General features: G+C 47.6%; 1 protein-coding gene across 7 annotated transcripts in view; it reads right to left on the reverse strand.

Moving 5' to 3' along the window:
- Window positions 1-12,861, reverse strand: part of TENT5C (terminal nucleotidyltransferase 5C) — a 32,524-nt gene extending 19,663 nt beyond the window's left edge. Inside the window, exons 1-3 of one of the 7 annotated variants that reach the window (XM_081796403.1) lie at window positions 12,671-12,830; window positions 10,943-11,066; window positions 1,960-2,024 (exon numbers count right to left, since the gene is read on the reverse strand). The gene's annotated coding sequence lies outside the window, so the exon portion shown is untranslated. The other 6 variants (XR_014138086.1, XR_014138087.1, XR_014138085.1 and 3 more) reach the window with 6 other exon arrangements.
- Window positions 12,862-23,834: the final 10,973 nt, after the last annotated feature.

Raw genomic sequence — 23,834 nt, forward strand, 5'->3', positions numbered from 1 at the left:
CACAAAGACGTCACACGAGCAGGCTAGGAAAATATTTGCATGAGGAGGCAAAGTGCTCGTTTCACCAATGAAGGATGAGCTCCTACAAATCAGGAAGACTGGCACCCCAATGGAAGAAGGGGCGAAGGGCACGAACTCAGATGCCTGACACAGTCACCCTCACGTTAAGGGATGGGCGTGCTAAAACTTCAGTGTATCATCCTTCCCCATCAGGTTAGCAGAGATCAAGCAGCAGATACCTTTGGGCACCCTGCCCATGAGTTCTCTCTGAAGAAGAGTGTGGATGTCCTGTTTTAAGTGGACGTATTCTCCATACCAATTCTACTTCTAGGTCCTTTTGATCTTATCCTGTGGGTATACTTGCGAGGGTGAACAAGGATGCTGGAGAATTATTTATGAAGGTACAGAGTCCTCAGCAGGTTAAATGACTTAGTGCACGTATACGATAGCATACACTTAGATGGCAGTTGTCCAAAGAACGGCTCAATCTGTATGAATGTGAAATTCTAGTTGAGACTTATTCAGAGAAAACCAACGCTGTGTGTGTAAAAGCACAAGCCCATGTGTGTACAATCATACAGACCTCTGGAAGGAAACACAAGTAGTTCAACCTGCCTCTGGACTGGGAGACGGGACAAAGAAAACTTACTTTATCCTTTTTGAATTTAGAACCTTCCCATGTATTAATTGAGAACTGTTAAAATCTCATGAGCCATTTCCTAAAATCTTTCCCCCATGAGCCTGCTCACTCCCCTGCTGCCTGATTCCTTCCATCCCTTTCCTATCACTTCCCGCCGTCTCTATGTCCACGTGCCCCAATCAAATACACACAGAAACTTCCCCTCTGAGCCTTAAATGTTGATCTCTAGGTGTGAGCTGGGGAGGAGGGACTGGTTTTCTCCTAGAATGGCTTTTAGTCAAGTTTCTCTTTCCCTACTGTTCAAAAGAAGATGTCCATTGTTTGTCAAAAATCCTCCAGACTTCCAAAATAATGGATAAGCCATCTCACCTAGTGCCATTCCAGGTTTGTGATCCAAAGTGTTCTTCGTAGTTTTGTAAGAATTGCTATTTCACATTTCAGACATAGTATAGCGACCCTGATGATGCTGTTACGTTGACTGCTGGCTACCACGGGAAGACCCCCACTACATGCAATCAACACTTCTCCAGGCCTCTAAGAGGTCGTGGTTGGCATCTTCTATGCCAGCTTCTTCTGACACACATGTGAACAGTGGAGTTAACTTTCAGGAAAAAGTAGCCCCTATAGAAGCATGTTGTGGAACTGGCGAGTGACAAATCTATGGTGTAGCTCTTAATTCTTCCAGTGTTCATGACTCAGAAACAGAGGAGCTCAAGCGAGCGAAGGCTCAAATTTGGGCTGGATTCATATTTGGTACTTAGCTCATTAGAAGAGCCCCAAATTATAAGTTATTGGTGATTATTACAAAGGAACTCTTTGTTTTCTCTCAACCATCCAAGCAATTTCAAATATCGAAAGTATATTTTTTAGTTACTCCAACGAACACTGGTATTACTAGAATAAATCCTCCAACTTTCAGGCCCTGAGGGCTTAGATAACGCACCAGAGCTTAGTGCGACAGTTGAGTTTTAATTAACCACTTGAAATCAACCCTGATATTGTGAAACACACATTCCCAATTCATGAAAGGCCCAGGTTCAAGGTCAATTCTGTTCAGCAGAATTAGCAGAATAATGACTGGGAAAAAAAAAATCAGTTTGAAGGCTGGTAAATTCAAACTAAAATGTATGATTTTCCTCTCACTGCCTGAGAAGCAGATTTATTATATTTTTGCACAGTAGAAACTGGGCAAGGTGGGAACCAGGATTTCTCACTGATTTGGAAATTCAGGCATCTTTTTACAAGTGAGGATGGCCAATTGCCTCCTCAGTTCAAAGTACTTAATCTTCTGGAAAGTGGGACTCGTGATGACCACCTACCTCAGGTGCCCTGAATTCCCTTCTCTTCTCTCATCTGGCTGCAGTGGACAGGTGGAACATGAACACTGAAAGAAAGCACGTTTGCAGAAATGACAGCAAAAGGCGAGAGGAAAAGACCAACTAAGCCCAAAGAAGATTACACCAAGTTCCCTAAGGACAAGTTCATGTCTAATTTACCCATGTTTCCCATGGCCTGGGACAGAGGCCCTCAAAGGGAGGTTGATCTGAAAACTTATGATTAGGCCTTAATTGAAAAGAAAACAGGAGAGAGAGAGAGAGAGAGAGAGAGAGAGAGAGAGAGAGAGAGAGAAAGCTAGCTATTTCTAGTCCTGCTTTATAGCTTATCTGGATCCCAGAAACAAGAGCGATGGAGACTATGAAAGCATGGGGAGGACTCAAGAGCACAAGCAGGACAGATGGGCAGACAGGTTGGAGAAGAGCATGTGTAACACTTCTGGGTCTTATGGTCAAGGGCTTACAAATCATCACTGAGTCCTATTTATGCCTGGTGTTAGGCACAGACACCGTCCGGAGAGTTCTTGGTACATGTGGAGATGTACATCTACAAAGTTAAGGACAGTGTGTAGTTAAGTCTTGGTCTATGATACTTAACATGAAAGCTCTAGAAGGTATGGTCCCAAAGGTTTCATGGAAATGCTGAGGTGTGAACGGAGGCTCTTGGCTATGGCAGACCTCCCATCCACTTCAGAGAGAGCTGAGCAACGCCCTCTTCCTCTGACCCTGCTGGGGTGTAAGGATACGAAGGGACCTCAAACACATTTCAACATTCCTTTGATGACAACATTTCCTTTCACTGTTACTGGATGTTACCTCCAAAGCCTGGACCTTCCTAGTAATGCTTTCCAGCTCCAGGTCAGAGACCCAACCATGGGCAATGGACCAAGCCTGGTGACAGACTACCGGAGGTGTGTGTGCAGAACAAAGACACCTGCTGTCCCCAGCTCCTGGCTGAGAGGGGACCCGTGCACCCGCGGCAGGCCTCTTCCCCCTCCAATGTCCAACAGAGGACACGAAGGAAAAAGAAACTATGTCACTGCATATAAAAACCTGGAGTTTAAGCGGAAGTGAAAAAGGATGCAAGACACAACATCATATTCTGTCTCACCAATTCTTTCAGCAACCTGAGTGAATGAGAACCACAACTCTGGTCCTCTTTTCCCTTATAAAACAAAGGTGCAGATGTGCATGCAAAACCAAGGGTGCTCAGTATAACCACTTCACACCCACTCCCAGTTAACCCTCACAAGCACTCTGAGGAAGCCACCAATGTCCCTTGCGTGCAAATTAAGGAACAAGGATTAGAAAAGATTCAGTGAATGGACTCCAGATCCTCAACTCCAGAGCTAAGGTTCGAACTCCTGGAACCGGCAACGGCTCCCACCAAGCTCGCCCGGCTGCTGGCAGGGTGGGAGGTGGGGACAGGGCAGCAGGCTCATGCTACAAGCCCACGGATGCACTGGGATGACCAGTTCTTGCTCCCCTACAGCGATCACTTCTAGAAGAGAGACCATATTGGTCCTATCCAAAAAAGGACCGTGACACCTTATGTCCACCACATACACTGAAAAGAGCAAAGCTTGCATCAATCACCCTTTATTGCCTGCTTTAGAGCAGACTGCAGTTGAGCAAAGGACAGGAGTCGGTGTTCATCTTCAAGGACGCCAAGGTGGTTTAGAAGTGCCCTTCAGAGAGGCACCAGAGAAGGTGATTCATTGGTCACAGTGTGGGGAATCGGATTTCTCAACGAGGACACGCATCAGCTGTTTCATAATAGAAACATCTTACCAGTCCTACACACTCAGAAACCACTTACCACTTCCTCAGAAGCTCCTAGCCGGGACTAGCAGGTGCACAGCCCTCCAGGGCCTCTTCATGTAGAGAGGGCCACAGCCTGGAGACACCAGATGTGACCAGATGGCGAGCCAGGTGCCCTAACATGAACCACCAAACCCTATCTGATCCAGCTTTATCTGGATCAAATCATCTGACACGTACACCAAGGCTACAAGGGAGATACTATTATCCCTACTTTGCAGGTGAGGGGACTGGGGAACAAAGAGGTTACACAAAGTGTGAACTGTCCACGGGTGCCCTGCCGGGAAGTGGCACAAAAGCCACTGAGAGGCTTCCTAGGAGGTGGATGGTTTGGGCGCACGTCTTGGGACTGGGGTAGGGCCCTGAAGATAAGCTAGTTGCTCAGGTAGTTGTAGAAAGTAGACGGCAGCAAGAAGAAGGCAAGAGGGGAAAGGTACAAAGGTCTTTTTATAGGATGGTGGGAAGGAAGCTGGCTAGATGTGCTGAGGCCCCTGAGTGAGGCAGGCCAGATGGCAGGTACCGGAAGCAAAGGTAGAAACACTGAGAGCGTGAGTTACCTAACAGCTGTCAGTACAGAGACCCTCTCCCTCAAGATCACCCTGGATTCGGGGAGGCATGCAGCCTGGCTGGAGCCACCAGAATTGAAGGTAATTATGGATAGAAATGGTAATCATGGCGCTCAGGTTTGTTTCAAAGGAGCAATGGCTGTGAGGTGAAGGCCTCGTTCCGCACGTTGAGGGGGCTCCCTGATGCCAGCCAGGCCACGAGGCTGTGGCTCGCAGAGGGCTCAGGGACAGCTGCAGGATGCGCTCTGCTGGCTAGAAGGTCAGCAGTGTCGATCTACTGATAAAGCCACAGAACAGGACACTCTGAAGACAAGAGGGCCATTTTCTCAGATCCCAGGAACTGACAACCCAACTGGAGCTGCAGAGAGAAGGTAGGTAAGTTCGCAAGAAGTGACGGGAACCCCTCGGGCTACCTGGGGAAGGAGAGCTGGAACAGAACTGAACACAAAACAGCCTGGAACAGACTAACGAACACACACGTGCTGAAACTGAGCCTGCACACCTGTTACTTTTCCCAACCGCACAGAGTTTGGCCCTTGAGGTTCCTATGCCCTCGAGAAAAAAGCTGGGCGCTCTGCATGACCGTGGACTTGATAAACACAGCAGATCAGCGGGCAGAAAGGGAAAAAACCAGGGCCAAAGTAGATTCTTTTTTCTGAAGAGAAATCCTCCCTTAATCCTTGAATGTCTCGTGAAGGCCAGGAGTTACCAAGGCCCAGGGGGCAGCCCGAGGAAGCCCCTGTCTGCCAGCCGCCAGCCCCTCACCACCAGGGAGGGGGCCATGTTCTGACCCCTCTGCCCCAAACACGTTACAGACAACCGAGAGGCACATCAGTGCTTAATATAAACGTACACGAAGTAAGACTTCACATTAGTAGGCAGCCCAAAGCAGGAGAACCATATAATGCCTTGTTTATTAAAAGGACAATAAAATATATTGTGTTAGCTTTTTCTAAGAAGTTATTTTTACAGTTGCCCACTCAAAACACCCACAAACAAACAACCGCCCTGGGCCACAGAACTGTGCCCAGAGAAGACATTTCTAAGTCGGTGACACAGCCCATCGTGCAGATGGTCTGTTCTCACTCTTAGCTTGGTCACATTCAGCCGGGCGTCTCAATCTATTTTCTCAGGGTTATCAGCACCCTCTCAGCCATTCAACACCGACGTGTACTACAGCCAAAAAATTTGGTGTGATTCCCATGGCAACAGGGGTGCTGCCTGAGCTGAAGGAAATGGGGTGTCCTGGACGGGAGCAGAAGCGGGCCACAGACCCCAGTGACCCCAGCTTTGCTCCGAACTTTGAGTTTGGGGGTTGGGGGAGGCCCTCACAAGTTCCTCCCATCTCTGCCAGCGTACGGTCCTAGTGGGTATCAGAGATCGGGCTCTGTCCACAGACACCCGCCCTCAGAAGACTCCACGCGGAAGGCACTAGCCCGTCTTTCAAAATAGGATGCGTAAGCAAGTGTGGCTGGAGAGATAACGCTGGGAGAACTCACGCTGTGGCTGCAAAACAGAGGAAGATGGAATCAAAACATGGGCCCAGACAGTTGGGACACCACAGTTGGGAGTGCTTGAAGGAATACCCCGAAGGCATCACAGATGTAAACATTCACAAGGACAGAACACAGACATCTTTACGTGGAAGCTGAGCATAGAAGTCATGATTTTTCCAAGGTGTCAGCAAATTACGCACTACGCACACCACTCGAACTGGAAATAATCCCTGTTCAGCTTGGCGCCCCACTTCCTCCTACCAATTGCCTCTTTCTAAATCAGAGAGCCTACTGGTCTGACTCATTTAAAGAGATCTCCAGAGCTGGCCCCACCATTTTAGAGATTGACTATACTGAGAAAATAGAAGGACTCCTAGGAGGCTGTTTACCATGAGAATGAGCAAGTTTACATACAGTCCACAGGGTCCAAGGGCTGCTGGCCTCTGGGGTCTATCAAGGGTTGCATCCCACCTGACTCTCCAGCTTAGAACTTTGAACAGTTGTCAGGTTTCCAGAAGGAGGGCCTCAGTTTGCTGTCCCGTCACTAGCAGCATCCCTGAGCCTTATCAGGAAAGGGACAAGCTCTAGTGTAGCACTTATCATACTTTAGACACATACATACACCCCATTCACATATGTCTAAGTGTGAGCTGGCTTCCATGCCTGTGAGGATACTAATTATGCACAATCCATCCAGGTTTCGGTCTTGCACAGACCCGTCCCTGTAGCAGACACCTGACCTCCAGGTCTGAGCACAGCAGCAGCCTGAGTGTAACATCACCAGGCTCAAGGGTCCCTCTGGCCTTAAAAATGTGTGAAGAATGGAAATTTAGGTGGATGGGCAGCGTGGGGGGTGGAGGGATGCATTAAAGTGAAGGAGAAGACCATGGGGTGTTACCTATTCCTGTACCAACTGCACCTGAAGCAGCCAAGCCACCTTGAATTTGGTATCCCTACATGTGTGGAGCTTTGCACGCCATGAATACGGCCCACTAGGATGATTAAGCTAGCATTTACCGAGTCATGTGTTGGTGTCATTTGGCAACTCATAGACACCCCTTGCTTGAAAGTTACTTCCTCTTGCATTTTCAAATTTTGGTCATTGATAAATCTTAATTGTTGATAAACGGGTGGAGTCCTGGTCCCCTGCCAGTGTCAGATTTCCTCTGAAGTTCTTTGAAATTCTATTACCTTGTAACTATTCTCTAAGAAACCACCAAAAAATGGAAGAATGAGCACTGGACTAGAAATCAAATATCCTGTGTTTTAGTCTCAGGACTGACTCCCAGGGTAAATGGGTAGCAGCAAGTTGGCCACGATGACTTCATTTCCCTTTGTTCTTCCCAGTATCTGAGGGCTTACTATGTTCCAATCGCCATTCCAGGAGTTTACGATCAGTTCACTGGTAAGCAAGAGACAAAGACTCCTGCCCTTGTGGTGCTCACAGCCTAGCTCACACTCTTCTTCCATAACTTGCTATTGCTACCTCTTGGCTCCCACTCATGCAGAATCTAAATTTGAGAGGGAGACACTGGACAGCTGGTGTGGACCCATGCTGCTCAATACCGTATCCACAAGCCTCATGCGGCCCTTGAACACTTGAAATGGGACAAGTCCACTTTGAGACATCTGGGAATCTAAAATACACCCTGGATTTCAAGGACTCAGTATGAGGAAAAAAAAAAAAAAAAAGAGTAAAATCTCATTTATATTCTTTATGTTGATTACATATGGAGATGTCACCATTTGCCATGACATCTCCATGGCATTACAAGATCACAAATAACATCGTGGCTTGGACCCATCTTAAGGACATGGGGGGGCCTCTTTAACCCATGATGGGTAAAATTATTAAAACTCTTTTCACCTATTTTAGCTTTTTGAGGACTTCTAAAAACTTAACTGTGGCTCTCCTATTTCTACTGGACGGCACTAGTCTACCACCCTCATACAACGAAGAAACGGAGGCCTGAAGCAGGAAAGGCGCAGCCGGGACCCAAACTTGAGCACTGTCACATGTCAATGCAGCCTCAGAGGCCGGGGGGGGGAAGGAAGACTAAAGAGCACGAGAGGCCTGGGCACCGGAGACCACAGCAGCGCTCACTCCCAGCCTGGGGACAAGTGGCCACCAGTGCCTGGACGCGTGGCAGGTGCTCACTTAGTGTCCACTTCGTGTCTCCCCCTGCATCTGCACTCTTCCCACCGCAGCCACCTTACAGTTACCCCACGTGAAGGCCACAACTGGCCGAGACCACACACGGTCAGCCAGCTGCAATGCCCACCTCCCCAACCACCACGAGCACCGGTCAGGGATGTGTTTGGGGGTGGGGTGTAGACAGCCAGGCAAGGTGGAGGATTACCCTTTCTCCCACTCTCGCAAGGGCTAAGCCAGGGGAGAGAGACGTATGGCAACGTGAGGAGGTGGGAGGGGTTCGAGATTCATGGAGAGTTTTCTTCTCAAAATGGGTCCTCCGAGAGTAAATAGGGAGACAGTTATGGACTTTGTGTGTTCATCCGGTAAAGCACAGAAGAGGCGAGTAATGAGATATGAGGACCCTCAGGCGGGGTAACATCAGAGCCTCTCAGAAGGATCTAAAGCTAGCTAAAAATGTAGTTTGGTGAGACTGAGTTGTTCTTCAAGCAGCTGAGTATGAATTCTGTGAGGCAAGGTAGGGCAGTTAGGAAGACTCATCCAAGGGAAGTGGAGAATAGACGGAAGGTCAGAAGGGTACAGGTCCTGAAAAGGAACTCAGCATCCAGAGGGATGGGCAGTTCCTGGGAGCCCTTCAGGTGGTGTTTGAGGGGCATGGGATGTGCGACTGGCCAGAGAGGCTCACTACTGCTCTCACGGAGTCGCTGTCTACAGGGCCCCGAACCAGGTCAGTGACGGCAGTGGGAAACAAAAAGTTAAAAAGATAAAAGGTCAGCAGAACTAGCAGCCTAGTGAACTGGAGAGAGAAAGGCTGAGCGAGCCATGTGAGGCTGGGGTTGGGGTGGATGGGTAGGAGGGGAAGTGCCGGGAGAGAGCAGGTCCGGAGCTCAGCTTAAGGGATTTCAGCTGCTGGCCAATTGGTAGTCCCTGCCCTTCAGCTCCAAGCCCGGCTAACTGAGGCCACCATTCAGAAAAAGGCCCAGACGCTACCCGGCACTTTAGGCTGGAAGCATCCAACCCAAAAAGCTTCCGGCACCTTAACCCACCAAAAGGATATCTACCTAAAGTGCACTTCCCTCTCTGAGAGCAATGGCAGCTGAATGCTAGCAGAGCACTGTATCCAATTAACAGGAGCACTGTCTGTGCACCAGGCCCGGCTCTAGGTGCTGGGGATTCAGCAGTGAGCACAGACCCCCGCCTTCCTGGGGCTCACAAGCCAGCGGCGAAGACAATCGGGCAAAAACCAAGTGCCCAGACCTTCTGAAGCCAACTCAGCTCCTCCTGCATTCTCCAGAGCACCTCCCCAGGCCTTTTCACCTATCGCTGCCTTGGCCCCTGCAGCACCTGGCATACACTGCAGCCTGGGGAGCGTTTAACTACTTACTGGCTCAATCACTGTTATCCAAGAAATAAACACTTGATGCAGTTCGGGGACCGAGACTCCGCAAGGCTCTACGACTAAAACATAGGCTACACGGAGTTACTTAAAATCAGCAAGTGTATTTTCATATTAGCTTTTTCCTGTTATTCCAAAAAGTTCTGCAAACAGTTCTAGGATAGGCTACAGGGGCCAGCTGTACAAAATCCACTGATTCTAAACAATTCCTGAGGCTTTTTCTTACATAGCTGGGTTATACAAAGATGCTTCCTCTAAACCATTTAGATTCCAAATAAGAGCTTCCTTATCATACATGCAGTAAAAGGATAAAAAGGCTTGAGACCAGAAGTCTTAGAAGCATCACAGGAGATCAGCACTACCGCTGTATCTGTTTTCTTCAAACACATGAACATTTCTTTAGACACAGAGGTGGCTGCTTCATCATAATATAGCTTATGCCAACTTGGTAGGCTACAGTCAAAACACCAAGATGGCAGAACACATTTTTCTACACTGTCTTGTGTATTTCAGTGACATCACAAAAAAGCAACGAACCTTATCTAACCAAAGTAATGTTTTATCCCAAGTAACACCTTGGACTCCATATTACTTCCCTTGAACCCCTAAACACACACACACACACACACACACACACACACACCTGTTGTGAGACCAAGAAACCCAACACGACAAGTTTAACTTAACTCATCAAACTAGTCTTGGCCTTCCACAACATCTCCTGGTAACACATTAAAGGTTTACCACATCCATTCGGAGCCCTTGGCTGGTCATTCTTTGGTGACTGGCCCCCTACGCCAACATCTCCAAGATGAAGGCAAGGTACCACTTACTTGAGCAGTTTTAAAAAATCATGTTGTTTTCTAACTTTGTATCAAATGTGTCTGATTGCAGGCACTGGAAGAACAAGGGCACCCCAGTCCACACTAAGTTATCTTCATTGCTAGGCGGTTCTCTGGGCTTTCAGAAGTACGAGGACTTCTCTGTTCTTTGATGGGTAGTGCAAGATGTGCACAATTTGCCCTGGCCTTGAACCCTGCGGGATGGAGGCCAAGTGGGGCCTATTGGGAAAAGCAGGGGTGAGGGGTGCTGTAACTCAGGAGGGGATTTCGTGAGCTACTTGTACTCACAGTACAGCTGAGGAAACCAAGGAGGGAGAACCACGGGTGCTCAACTAAATCACACTCATTCTGACAAACAGGCAAGATCCAAGTCGTTCCCCTCAGAGGTACCCCAACTTAATCTCTGGATACAAGGTAGGTATTGTGGAAGAAACTCAACATAGAGTGCTGCTGTCGGCTCTGTGTATACCCTGTTCTGAAACTAGGGACCTTTGTTTTGGGTAACGATTGAGAGGCCTCCTGGCGGAGAAAAAAAACTTTGTTTTTTTGTTTGTTTGTTTGTTTTTAATGTTCATGCTATGTTATGGGGCTCTCCCTACAGCTACCTGAACGATTGTATACAATCTACCAAAACCTTCTTTCTAAAAACTCCTTATTGAGATGAGAATAAATGAACTCTAAAGATATGCGTATACCTTAAGACACAAGGTTTCAGTTATCTCAAGTAAAAGCTTGACTCCAGAGATATTAAGGTTTCCATCTTCACAAACAAGAATGTCAAAGGACAGAACCCCTGCTGGTACAGCTCAGACCGCCTCCCTGAAAGCGAAGAGAAAAGTCAGCATTCTCCAGTCCACACCGCACCCCCTTCAATGGCAGGGTCTCATGTGTGGGTCTCACTCCCTCAAAAATACCTTTGGGGATTTAAGACACAGCACAATTCTTGGTAAGCGCTCCTACCTCACCCCGCCCCCACCCGCAGCGCCCCAGGCTGCCTGGCTTGCTTCCTTGCCGGCTTCTTTGCCAAGTTACTCCCGTGGAAAGGTTAGTGTAGCCAACAATGGCCACTCTCATCACCCCACCCCCTTGGAGGGCAGCTGGGCCAAGCCAGGAGTCTACTTTAGAAGGATTTAATAATCTTTTTTTTCCTGAGGAGGTTCAGGTTCCTAACCCACCTACCAAATAGCCCGAATATCAACCGTCACAATACAAATGATTACAACAGTCTGCATAAACGCTGACTGCAGTAAGTGCACTTTAAAGCACTCCATTGCTTGCATGCTGTAACCCCATAAAAAAAATTTTTAAAAAAGTTTAAAAAGGCAGCAGGTCGCCACCTAAGACAAGGGCTTTGCCAGCCGTGCGGAAACCTTCCTCCAGACACAGCTGATCCCTCCTCCGGGGTCCAGCCTTATCGGTTGGTTCTAGCGAGGATGGGTGAGCCGGCGAGTCCTCCAGGGAAACTTCCCAGGCTCTTCTCCGGGAAGTTCTCCCTTCCTGCGAGGTAGCGCAGTTTTGTTTTCTCTCCCACCTGCGTTCTGTGTTTAGGCGTACAGCCTCCCAACCCACAGCGGTCGAGTTCACAACCCTCCTCTGACTCTCCTCCCACCTCTGCGATCTGGGGCAGCCTCCCGCGGCGGCCGCACCGCTGGCCAGCCGAGTCAACTCACTGTCAGGCTTTCAGTCTACACGGGTAAGCAAGTTTCATTCCTAAAAGGGGAGGGACCAGGCAGGGCACAGACCCCGTATTCCCGAGAAGTTTCCAGGAGAAGCGCAGCGCAGAAGTCACTCGCTTGGACCACTTTGCGGCTCACGGTGTCCGCAGCCTAGTGTGAGTCCACGGAAAGTTAGGGATCTCTGCCCTGGTCTCAAACCCCGGGGCTTGGCGCCGAGCCGGGGCAGCGCCCCTCCCCTCGCCGGCCGGAGACGAGCCCCTGACCGCTGCGTCTCCAACTGCGCCTCCCAAAACCGCCGCGTTCGAATTCGCGCTCCGCCGGCCGGCGGCGGCGTGCGTGCCCGCGGGAGCGCAGGCGGGGCGGGGGCGGCGGGGGCGCCGTCGGGCCGGGACGGAGCTGCAGGGCCCCATCGCCCGCTCTTCGGCCGCCCCACCCGCGGGACGCGCGGAGCAGGAACTCGCCGAAGTTTGCCAAGCCCCGGCCGAAGTCTCTGGAAAGTTGTAGCTCCCTCTCGGGGCGTCTCGACTGGTCTTCACGGGGCGGGGGGGCGGGGGAGGTGTGTTGTCGCAGGAGCCGGAGGGGCCCGGCACCTGTCTGCACCTCCCCTCCGGCTCCCGCGCCCCCACCAAGCTCTGGGAAGACTTGAGAGCTCCGCTCGGCGGGGACAGACCCCTCCGAAGGCGGAGCGCGCGGTTCTCTAGGGCCGCCCCTTCCTCGCACCTTCAGGGGAGGGGGCCAGGGACTCACCTGGGCGGCGGAAGAGGAGACGACAGAGGTAGGTCCTTGGCGAGGGCAGCCCCCAGCAGGAGCGGCGCGGTCACTACAGCCCCCAAGCAGCGGCACCGAGTGAGCGTTCTTGCCGCCGCCCCCTCCGTTCTTATACGGCCTTGCCACGCCCCCGCGGTCTACCCCCGCCCCCACCCCCGCCCCTAAGCCTGCCCTCCCGGGGGAGCGAGGGGCGGGGAGGGGCGGAGCCGAGCCCACGGGGTCCTTCCGCCTGGGCGCTGACGGCGAGGGCAGGGCGAAAGCTGCCCTCTGATTGGCTCCTCGGGTGAATGGTTGCCGGGAGACCAGTAAATCTTCGGCGGCGGGAAGGGGAGGGGTGCTGAAGGAGGTAGCACTGCGCAGGCGCAACACAGGGCGCCCGGGTTGACGCCCCCTTAACTTCGGAGTTACCGAGACTCTCTTTCTACTTTCCACCATGCTCTTTGCTGCTGCTGCTACCATAGAACTCTTCCTCCCAGGCTTTTCCCATCTCCGTCCTGCTCCCACTCCCTCTCAGGCCTCTTTCAGGCCTCTTTTTCTCTTGCTTTTCTGAGGATTTTCGCGTTGGTTATCTCTCTCTCCAGGAGTGGGGAGTGAAACTCCTACGCCTACCTCTGGCGTGTGTTTTGAAGTGGAAAAAAAAACATAGCGTTTCTGGGCGGGGGGAGCAGCTTCCCTTTGCCCCGAGCAAATTGCCTGGAGGCCATCGGGGAAAGGGCCGGCGCCATTGGTTCTCTGGCTTAGTTACCACCTGTGCGCGGTTAGTGGGCCTGCGGGCCTCGAGGAATTCGTCGCCAAGCCTGGCAACCGCGACAGCTTGGGCCCTGCTCGAAATGCCTTGTATGTTATGTAACATTGCAAGCGGGCTTGGACACCATCCACTCGTTCCATAGCCAGCGGTGTAGAGTCCAGCTTCTAAATTCAGAGCAGTCTGGGTTGGGATCTGCACTCACCACCTATATCTGTAAGACTTTTGGCAACAAAGTTAACCAACCCTCCATTAATCTGTTTCTTCACCTGTATGACGGGACTAACAGCTTTCTGAGTTACTTAAGTATTAAAGAAGAACATAGAAACCTGTTAGTGGCAGCCTCTGTTGTAAAGCATGTGGTAGATGTTGTTTATATCAAACAGCAGCTCATGTTGTTTGTCAATAAACATTTATTGAGCTTGTACTCGTCTTCTACTGAGTGGTGGAGAAAAAGATTACTTCCCAGATGCAGTATTTCCCTATCCCTCCCCTTCCATCCCTACCTGAAATATCAACGTCTCCCAATATCTCAAGAGCGCTAGAATGGAGAGAGGGGAGGTCTCCTGCAATGTTAATACGATAGAGTATCAGTATGCATGCTTTTAGGGACAGTCACAGTGACTCCATTGTTGGACATGAAATCCGGATATATGGTCTGATTTTTTTTCTTCACTTTTTGAGGTATAAAAATTCAGTATAGTGCACAAAGCTGGTGTGTACACAATGATGAATTTCTACATATGTGTTCTCTCATGGGGCTACCAACCAGATCAAGATGTAGAATATCTCCAGCTTTCTAGTGACCCTTCCCATTCAGTGTCCCACGAGAGGTAACACTATTGTAACCTCTATCACCATAGGTTAGTTTTCCAGTGTTTGAACTTGATGTGGATGAATTACATGTATGCGCATTTTTGTGTCTGGCTTCTTTCACTCAGCAGTGTGTCTGTAATATTCGTCCATTTAAAAACTTTTTTTAATGTTTATTTACTTTTGAGAGAAAGAGAGACAGAGCACGAGTGGGGGAAGGGCAGAGAGAGAGAGAGGGAGACACAGAATCCGAAGCAGGCTCCAGGCTCTGAGCTGTCAGCACAGAGCCTGACGTGAGGCTTGAATGCACGAACTGCAAGATCATGACCTGAGCTGAAGTCAGATGCTTAACCGGCTGAGCCCCCCAGGCGCCCCGTGTAATAGTCATCCATTTTGTTGCATGTGACTATGATTCGTTCTTTTCCATTGCTGTATATTACTTACTTATATAAATATTCAGTAATTTATATACTCATTCTCCAGGTGGATGTTTGGGTTGCATCACGTTTTTGTCTATCATGAATGAAGTTGCTACAAACTATCACGTTTTTCTAGTTTCCTTGAGATATAGTTGACAAAGAAGAATTGTATATATTTAAACTGAATTACATGATGTTTTGATATACATATACATTGTGATATGGTTACCATAACCAACCTAATTAACACAGCCATCACTTCACCTAGTTACTTTGTGTATGTGTGTGTGTGTGTGTGTGTGTGTGTGTGTGTAGTGAGAGTGCTTAAAATCAACTCTTTTTGCAAATTTCAAGCACATAATATAGTATTATTAATTATAGTCACCATGCTGTACCTTGGGTCCTCGGAACTTATCCATCCAGCATAACTGAAACTTTGTACCGTCGGGCCTACATATACATGCCTTTTATGTTGGATTTATATTCAGGATTGGAATTGCAAGATCACAGAATATATACAGGTTAAGCTTTAAAGATACTGCCAAATAGTTTCCTGAAGTGATATAATAATTTGCATTCCAACCAGTGATAAGACACTGCCAGTTGCCCTCCACATCTTTGCCAGTGTTGGTATCGTCAGTCTCTTCAATTAAAAAAAGCGGGTGTGTATTTCATTGTGATTTAAATTTACATTTATCTGATGATTAGTGATGTTGAGCAACTTTTTATGTGCTTACTGGCCATGTGATACCCTTTCAGTGAAGTGTCTGTCCAAGTCTTTTGCCTGTTTGTAAAGAGTTGTCTATCTTAGTGATCTGTAAGAGTTCTTTACATATTCTGGGTGAGTCCTTTACCCAATATATGCATTACACATATCTTCTCTCAGTCTGTGACTTTCTTTTCATTCTCTGAATGTTACCTTTTGACAAACAGAAATTCTTCAGATTAAAGAAGTCTACTTCATTCATCTTATTTTTTTTTATGACTAGAGCTTTCTATGTCCTGTTTAACAAACCTTTATCTGGTATAAGGCCATAAGTATCATCGCCTTTATTTTCTTCTAGGAACTGGATTGCTTTAACCTTAACATCTATGATTCATCTCAAATTAATTTTTTGTGCAGTTTGGGATCAAGATTTATTGTCCTTTTTGGCTACCCAATTAGATCAGCACCAATGGCAAGTAGTTTTGTTATGAATGAATGAATGGATGAATGAATGAATGAATATTGGTTGAATGAAAAATTCAGAGAACAAAGCAGCCAGTTGCTTAAAAATCCAAAATGTCCAGAAAAACCCAAGCACATGATCACAATAAACTCAATGCAAAATTTTATATTACATTGACTCTTGAACTGTTTCTATTTTTTCAGTACCTTGTGGATACCATTAACACAAGTAGCCTCAAGGTAAAACACAGTTCAGAAATTCTTACTTAGAATTTCATCTGGCATGGTTTGGTTTTGCCTTTGTTTAAGTAAAATCTTGTTCAGCTTCCTGACCGTTAGGTAACTTTGACCATTAGGGAGGAGGGGAGAACCAAGAGCCAGAAAAGAAATTAATTATTCATGTAGATGTATATATGTTTCCTTGGGCCCCTTTTTATTCTTGGGGCATTACTTGACTTTCCTAGAATTTTTTTTCTGATTATGTTTGTTTGTTTGTCTATGTTGTTTTATAAAATACACATTGTTCTTTCTACCTCATAAAACTGTGGCATCCTAGAGCCGGAAGGACTCTCGGGACGTCATTGTCCGTTGGACACAGAACCAGATATTGAAACTGTCTTTTCAAGATTATTGGAGCCTCCTTGCCAAATTCCAGCTCCTGCTGGAACACATCCAATCAAAATAGTTTAACGATCTTTGCATTTTGAGCGGTTCACTTATCTGTACCCGGGAAAACTGAGGAAAGAAAAACCAGAGAGAGGAAGTAGTCTTTAAAATGCAGGTGTTTCTCACTTACGGCCATGACCCTGAAAATGTTTTATGTCTCAATAGAATCTTATTTTTTAAATATTTAGGGAAGCAAAGAAACTCCATTATCAATTATTTTTGTAGGGCAAAAACCTCACTTCTGTTTAGTGCCCAGATATCCTCATTTATTAGTTTCTTGAGTCTTAAATTTTTGTATTACCTTATCTCAAGGTGGACCACCATGATAAACACTTACCAAAATACCCTCCTCTAAATATCTTATCTTTCTTATGATGACTTTTAAGTGAGGTTTCAATTGTGTACACTGACGTATAGAGAAGCACACAAATCGCAAAAGCACGACTCAATAAATTTGTACAAACTGACCAACCCTGTGTCACCAGCATGGAGATCAAGAAGCGGAGGAGCCCCACAGCACTGTGGCCCTGTTTCAAAACCACCACGGTGGCACTGTCTGCATCCTAGTGAGTGTCTGGTGGGGCCAAGGCGTGACTTGGCTTCCCACCTCCCACCTAGAACTCTTGCCAGTAAATCTCTCTCTCTTCTCAGGCTCCTTCAGGCCAATAATTTTTCTTGGGTGTTGCAGAAAGAGAACTTGGCTTGGAGTAAGAAGGTGTACATTTTATTTAGAGCAAAGCACAGGAGGAATGGACCTACGACTAGTGAGATGTGTTGGGGCAGGAGGGAGGGAACCGGCTGCATCTTTGGGCAGTGTTCTAATGGCAGGCCCAAGTATATCATGGCCTTGGAGGCCCTGGGGAGCCAAGGCAGCACGAAAAGAGTAAGATAGGGACCCAGAAAGGGGGAGAGGGTGATGGCGGCACTTCCAGAGAAAGGAAGACACCAAATATGAGTAGTACCAGCTCATCTCTCTGAGCTAGTGTCTCTAGATACCCTTCCTGCCCACCTTCCTGACGGTGGTCACTGAGCAAAGGATATAGGAGTTAGTCAGATGGCTCATATCCCTGATAGATGGCTCAACCTCTCTGAGTCTTAGCTTCTAAATCCAAAAATGGGAAGGGTAATTAACCTCTCTGCTTTGTGGAAGTATGCCCCAATCAGATGAGGGAGTGAATGCATGTGAAAGCAACTGTCCCCTCTTTTTTAAATCTTTTTTTTTTTTTTTTTTGAGAGAGAGAGAGAGAACACATGTGAGGGAGAGGGACAGAGGGGGAGAGAGATAGAGTACACACACGTGAGGGAGAGGGACAGAGGGAGAGAGAGAGAGAAAAAAAGAGAGAGAGAATCCCAAGCAGGCTCCATGTTCAGAGCCCAACACGGGGCTTGATCCCACAACACTGAGATCATGACCTGAACCAAAATCAAGAGTCAGACGCTCAACTGACTGAGCCACCCAGGAGCCCCAAAAACAGTTGCCCCTTTACAATATTTCTCTCTTTGTCAACCGTGGGCCCTTTCTCTTTTTTTTTTACTGTCAGGATGGCTTGGCAAGCAAGTCTGATGAGGGGGGTAAATTCTCAACACCTTGTTGTGGCTACCTTCACTTCTGGAGCCACAGATTTCTTATCCCCCTTCAGGGAAAAGGGATTCCATGAAAGTGTAAATTGTTAGCTGATCATTTCATATCTCCTGACCAACCGTGTCCACTCTGAACTTGACTTGCATTTAGATCCTGAATGTCTCTCTCGCCACCTGTTGTAATGTCTGAAACTCCTGGCACTGAAGTCCATGCCTATTGGGAAAGAGACTCCGATCATTCCCACATAGTTTGCCAGAAGAAGACGCTGCCCACCTGCTAGGAATGGCCAACTCACCTGCCAGCTGTGGTTCTCAGTGTTCAAACATTGGTCTCCCAGTGCTCACGGCAGCCTGAATTTGGAGTTGCAAGCATTCAAAAATGACTCTGGAAGACATAAGCAAAATGAAATTTACTGGGAAGATACTGGGGAGCCCATAGCATCTGTAGGCTGGCTGGAGAGTTTGGCCAATGAGCTCTGCTAGCAGGAACAAGGCTCAAAGATCATACTGCAGAACTGGTCCAGGGAAGATGCCATGATGTCCTGACAGACATGTCTCATGCGGCCACTACTGCCTTTGCAAACTGGACCACCACTGTGGCCGCCACCCATTGGCAACTGGAATCTTTGTGTCTCTGTTTCTTCCTACCACTAGCTTCTGATTCAAAATCTGGGTGGGAGCATCTGATAGGCAGAGCCCAGATGGTGTGCCCAAGCCCTGGTTGCAAAGATGGCTCAGAAACAGATTATGTGATATTTTCAGCTTTAACTGTAGACAGTTGGCTCTACCTCTTAACCCAGGGGATTCTCCAAACAGAGGCAGGCTGTTCAGACGCTAGATGGCCAGAACACGTACCTTTTCCTTTCAGCCTTTACAGCCATCTCTTGTGAGCGTTGCTTGAGTGAATCAGCACCCTTTGATCCATCTAGCTCGGGGACACAGACAAGTCTACAAATTGGAGGACCAGGAAATGGATTCTTGAGAAGCTTCAAGGATGGAGGCCATCCAGTTCACGCTACCCTGCCAATATTCTCTGGTCCTGGCCAAGTGACGCTTTTCCTCTTCAAAATTCTTAGAATAGGCCCTGAGTGGATGTTTGGTGTGAGAGTGAAAAGAAAAGAAAAAAAAAGAAAGAGGTCTTGGGTAACACCCGCCCCCACCCCCCACCCCACTCCCCACCAAGTCTCGGTTTCCATTCCTGGCTCTGCGTTGTATTAGCCACCACTCTAAGTCTGAGTTTACCTGTCTGTAAAAATAAATAAATAAATAAATAAATAAATAAATAAATAAATAAATAAATAAAAGGACTTACCTGCAACGCCTACGGCTCCAGCAGTGACATGAAGGAAGTAACGAGCGTGTGGTGGGCCTGCCCAGCACATCAGGGGGTTGGCTGCATATAATGACAGTGTCCCAGAGCTGGCGCTTGTGTAACAGGCGGATTTACCGAGAGGGGACGACTGTTTGCTCAGCAGCCTAGAAGTCTATAATTAGACTGTCACAACATCAGCAAAAGTACAGGATCAATGTAATCAGAGAAGAAATGGAAAAGAACACAGCATCAGTCAAAGCCTCCAGTGGGTCCCCGTGGTTTCCGGAGCACTAATCGCCCAGGCAGATTCAATGTCCCGCTTGTGGGTTTCCTCCTGGTGATGACCAGGTTGGTTTGGGCCTCCGCTGACTCCCCCTGTGAGCCACCCGCCCTCCCCCTCCTCCCTTCCTCTGCTCACTGAGTCTTCGGGATGAGAGTCCAAAGGACTTGTACCCAAAACTTAGTGGCCAAGGCTCTTCCATTCCTCACAATGTGTATGCGTGCTGGAGTAGAGGAGAGCCAGCTTCTTTAAGATGAGATTCCTGGGACCCATCTTGGCCCTATTGGGGCCCTATTCCAATGCCTTGGAATCTGCATTTAGCGTGTGAGGAGATGATGCTGTGCACGCTGAAGCTTGAAGGCCACCGGGCTGAGCTATCCTCCTGCGCCCTGCTTCTACTACACACCCAGCACGGCCATAGCAGTCAGGACGGCAGCAAGATCCAGGCAGCCAAGGTCAAAGGGCCACCTCAAAGCCAAGGAATGAGAATGGGCCTCTTATTTTCTTTTTAATCACATTAAGAATTCCAAGCTGCAGACATGTTTATCTCATTAATCCCCATGACACCTGATCTAGGGGTAACGGCCAGTGTCTTTAGTTTCCCTCAACCAAAGTGGATCGGGGCCCAGATCTACCCCCAAAGGACGTGGATCCGATGGCTTGAATCCTCTTAGAAACAACTGGATTTCAAAAACCTGTGATCCTTTATTTCTTACATGGGTTTTTAACATAAATAATTCATATTGCATTGTATAAAAATCGGAAAATGTAGAGAAGCAGAAGGAAGAGATACATCACTGCTAAGCACACAACAACATTCCCGTTAACACTTCCTTCCATCCAAGTGTGTGTGCACGTGTGTGCGCTAACACACACATAGGCAGCTAGGAAGGGGCTGCCTGATGGGAGCCGTAGCCTCTAGGTGAACGGTGACCTGGAGCCGGAGGAAAAACACGTGGCTTCTCATTCCCCGTGCTCTCTGATCTCCTTGCCTGTGTCCCCCTGTGGCCAAGCTCAAGCAGAAGGCAGGTAGGTGCAGTCCCCAGAGGTCAGCCTCCCTGAGACACAGAGTGGGGAGTTGGAAGGGAGCAGAGAGGGTCTAGATGGGTGAATGGAGGCTGCCCAATGTGCTTTCCTATGTGCATTGATGAGTGCAATGGATGGTTTTCAATTTCTAGAGTTCCAGATCTAGAAAACGCAGTGTTCTGTGTTAATTCTCTCCTTGACCACAGCGAAGGGGTGAGCTGTTATTTTGTGGTGTTGCCCTCAACACACTGAGTTGGGAGCCCTGGCTACGAGCTCTGACTTCTCTGCTCCTTTGAGGCAGAGCCAGACCTTCAGTTATTCGGTCAATGTGGCCTCCTTCCTGATGTAAGACACAGTGCCGGGCACCAGGGAGGAGTCCAGAGGACCGGCCTCCGGGAGCTCACAGCCTCACGGGGGCTGAGGGGCACACACCAGTATCCATAGACCAGGCAGAGAGGCAAGCCCCATGTGGAAGACACAAAGATCTACATTTATAATAGTGACTTAGAAGCTCAAATCTTAGGCCAATAGTGATTGCTATTATTTACTATATACTGGTGCTGTTCTAAGTTCCTTATGGCATTTATATTATTTAATCTTCCAGCAGCCCCATGAGGTAAATTGTATTATGATCCTCCTTTTGTAGCTGAAGAAACCGAGGTATGAGAATAAGCTTGAATGTGAACCCAGACAGTCTGATTCGAAGGCACGTTTTCTCAAAATCTACGTTCGACTACCATGAGTCTGGGATCAAAACTACTTGACTAATAGGGAGCACCTGGCTGGCTCAGTTGGTTGGGTGTCTGACTCTTGATTTTGGCTCAGGTCATGATTGCAGGTTTCATGGGATCAAGCCCCGTGTCAGGATCTGTGCTGTCAGCATGGAGCCTGCTTGAGATTCTCTGTCTCTCTCTCCTGTCTCTCTGTCCCTCCCCCATTTGCACTCTCTCCCAAAATAAATAAACTTAAAAAAAAAACTTAAAATAAAACTGCTTTAATAATAATTCTAAGTCATTTTTTGCCTTTTGAATTCTCATTCTCTCAGCAATGCACACTGGAGTCTCCAGAGGCTATATGACACTTCATGACATCGGTCGGAGGCTAATGGAAAGTGTGCTGTGTGTTCTTGTGTTTTAAAACTTCCTTAGCTTGGGGGCACCTGGGTGGCTCAGTCAGTGAAGCATCCAACTCTTGATTGAGGCTCAGGTCATGGTCAAAGCGTTCATGAACTTGAGCCCAGCGGTTGGCTCTGTGCTGACAGCGCAAAGCCTGCTTGGGATTCTCTATCTCCCTCTCTCTCTGCCCCTCCCCTGCTTGCATGCTCGCACGCTCTCTCTCTCTCAAAAAAGAAATAAATAAACATTAAAACTTCCTCAGTTTGAGTGTCTCATATAGTAAATACCCATAGAAATAATTCACATAAACAAAAGTTCTTTGGTGTTCTCAGGGGGTCCTACGGGGTCCTGTGAAGGGGTCTTGAGACAAAAAGTTTGAGAACCACTGCATTACTTTTATCCTGCGGGGGTTCAGAGTAAAAGGGATCCCATTGGATTATTAGATAAAATTTATCACCACTAGTTTTCTTGCCTAAATCATAAGAAGGTGTAAGGCAGATTCTACACAAGAGAAGAGTAGAGCCCAAAGGAACCCAGAGAAGTCATCTGGTCCGTTTTCTTGGCTTTGGGGAGGACTGTGGGCTTCCCTGCCTCTGGCCACCTTATGGACCTGCTTATGGCCAGGGTGGCCCTACTCATCTTATCCAGAAGCCCTGGGCCAAGTCTATACTAGGTGTTTATACATGTATATACTATACATGTTTATAAAACATGATTGCAGTATGCCCTTTTTTGGTCTATGAAATGGGAGGTAATAGTAATTGCTTTTTAATTAATGGACATTGGGAATTGTAGCAAATGAATTTTAGCCAGTCATGGGGAAAGACTAAAACCTAACACTAGGAAATAGTATAAAATCCTTGATGTTCCTTACTTAAAAGTGAAAAAAAAAAAACACTCAGCCATTAAAAAGGATGAGATCTTGCACTTGTAACAACATGGATGGACCTAGAGGCTATTATGCCAAGTGAAATAAGTCAGACTGAGATAAATATCGTATTTCTCTTATATATGAAATCTAAAAAGAATAAAATAAAACAAATGAATAAACAAACAAATGGGAGAAACAGAGCCATAAATACAGAGAACAAACTGATGGCTGCCAGAGGATAGGGTACTGGGATTGGGCAAAATGGGTGAAGTGTAGCAGAAAATACAGGTTTCCAGTGATGGAATAGATAAATCACAAGACTAAAAAAAGTACAGCACAGAGAATAGAGCCAATGGCATTGTAATCGCATTGTGTGGTGACAGACGGTAGCTACATTTGTGAACACACCAGAGTTGTGGAATCCCTATATTGTACACCTGAAATGTAACACTGTGTGTCAACTATAATTAAAAAAAATAATTGTTTTAAAAAGTGAAAAGAAAATAGGAAATGTATGTAGTGAGAATTCTAGGCTGGTGCCCACTATCCATTTCTCCTTCCCTGACTGGGGAACTGCCATGATGCTTGAGTAGAATTGATGTGGGCACCCCCAGTATCCTAACGGTGGTCCCAAGCCATCAGTTTACTTCCATCCCCTTGCCCTGGGATCATTCAGGGATGAGAAGTTATCTCACGCCTGTGTTCAGTGGTTGGAGGGAGGGAAGTGGTGAACATTCACCTCTTGTCTGGGCAGGATGATGTGTAGATGTGAGTTGCGGAATGGGTGCCATTGTTTGCTGTCTTGAGAGAAGGCGACATGTAATGAGACCTACTCACCGGCAAGAGTGGGACCAACAACTCCAGGACAGCTATGTCAGAAAGCCACACTGCCACCAAACATTTCTCTTCAGTGGCCCACAATTCCCTGTGCGTTAGCTAATTGAACTGTATTTTCTGATACTTAGCAACCAAGAGCGTCTGACATGGTAAATAACTGTTCTTTCCACCTCAGACACTGTCACGCAGAGAAAAGGACCGTCATGTCGACCAAACAAAAATTGTCAGGTCTGGCAATTTAAGGACGACCCTGATTGCACATCACCCTCCGTCAAGCTGAACTTCCAAATGACATCTCCCTTCATTGTCC

The sequence above is a fragment of the Panthera onca genome, chromosome C1 (genome assembly GCF_046562875.1).
Source record: "Panthera onca isolate mPanOnc1 chromosome C1, mPanOnc1 haplotype 2, whole genome shotgun sequence".
In the NCBI taxonomy this organism is placed as follows: domain Eukaryota; kingdom Metazoa; phylum Chordata; class Mammalia; order Carnivora; family Felidae; genus Panthera; species Panthera onca.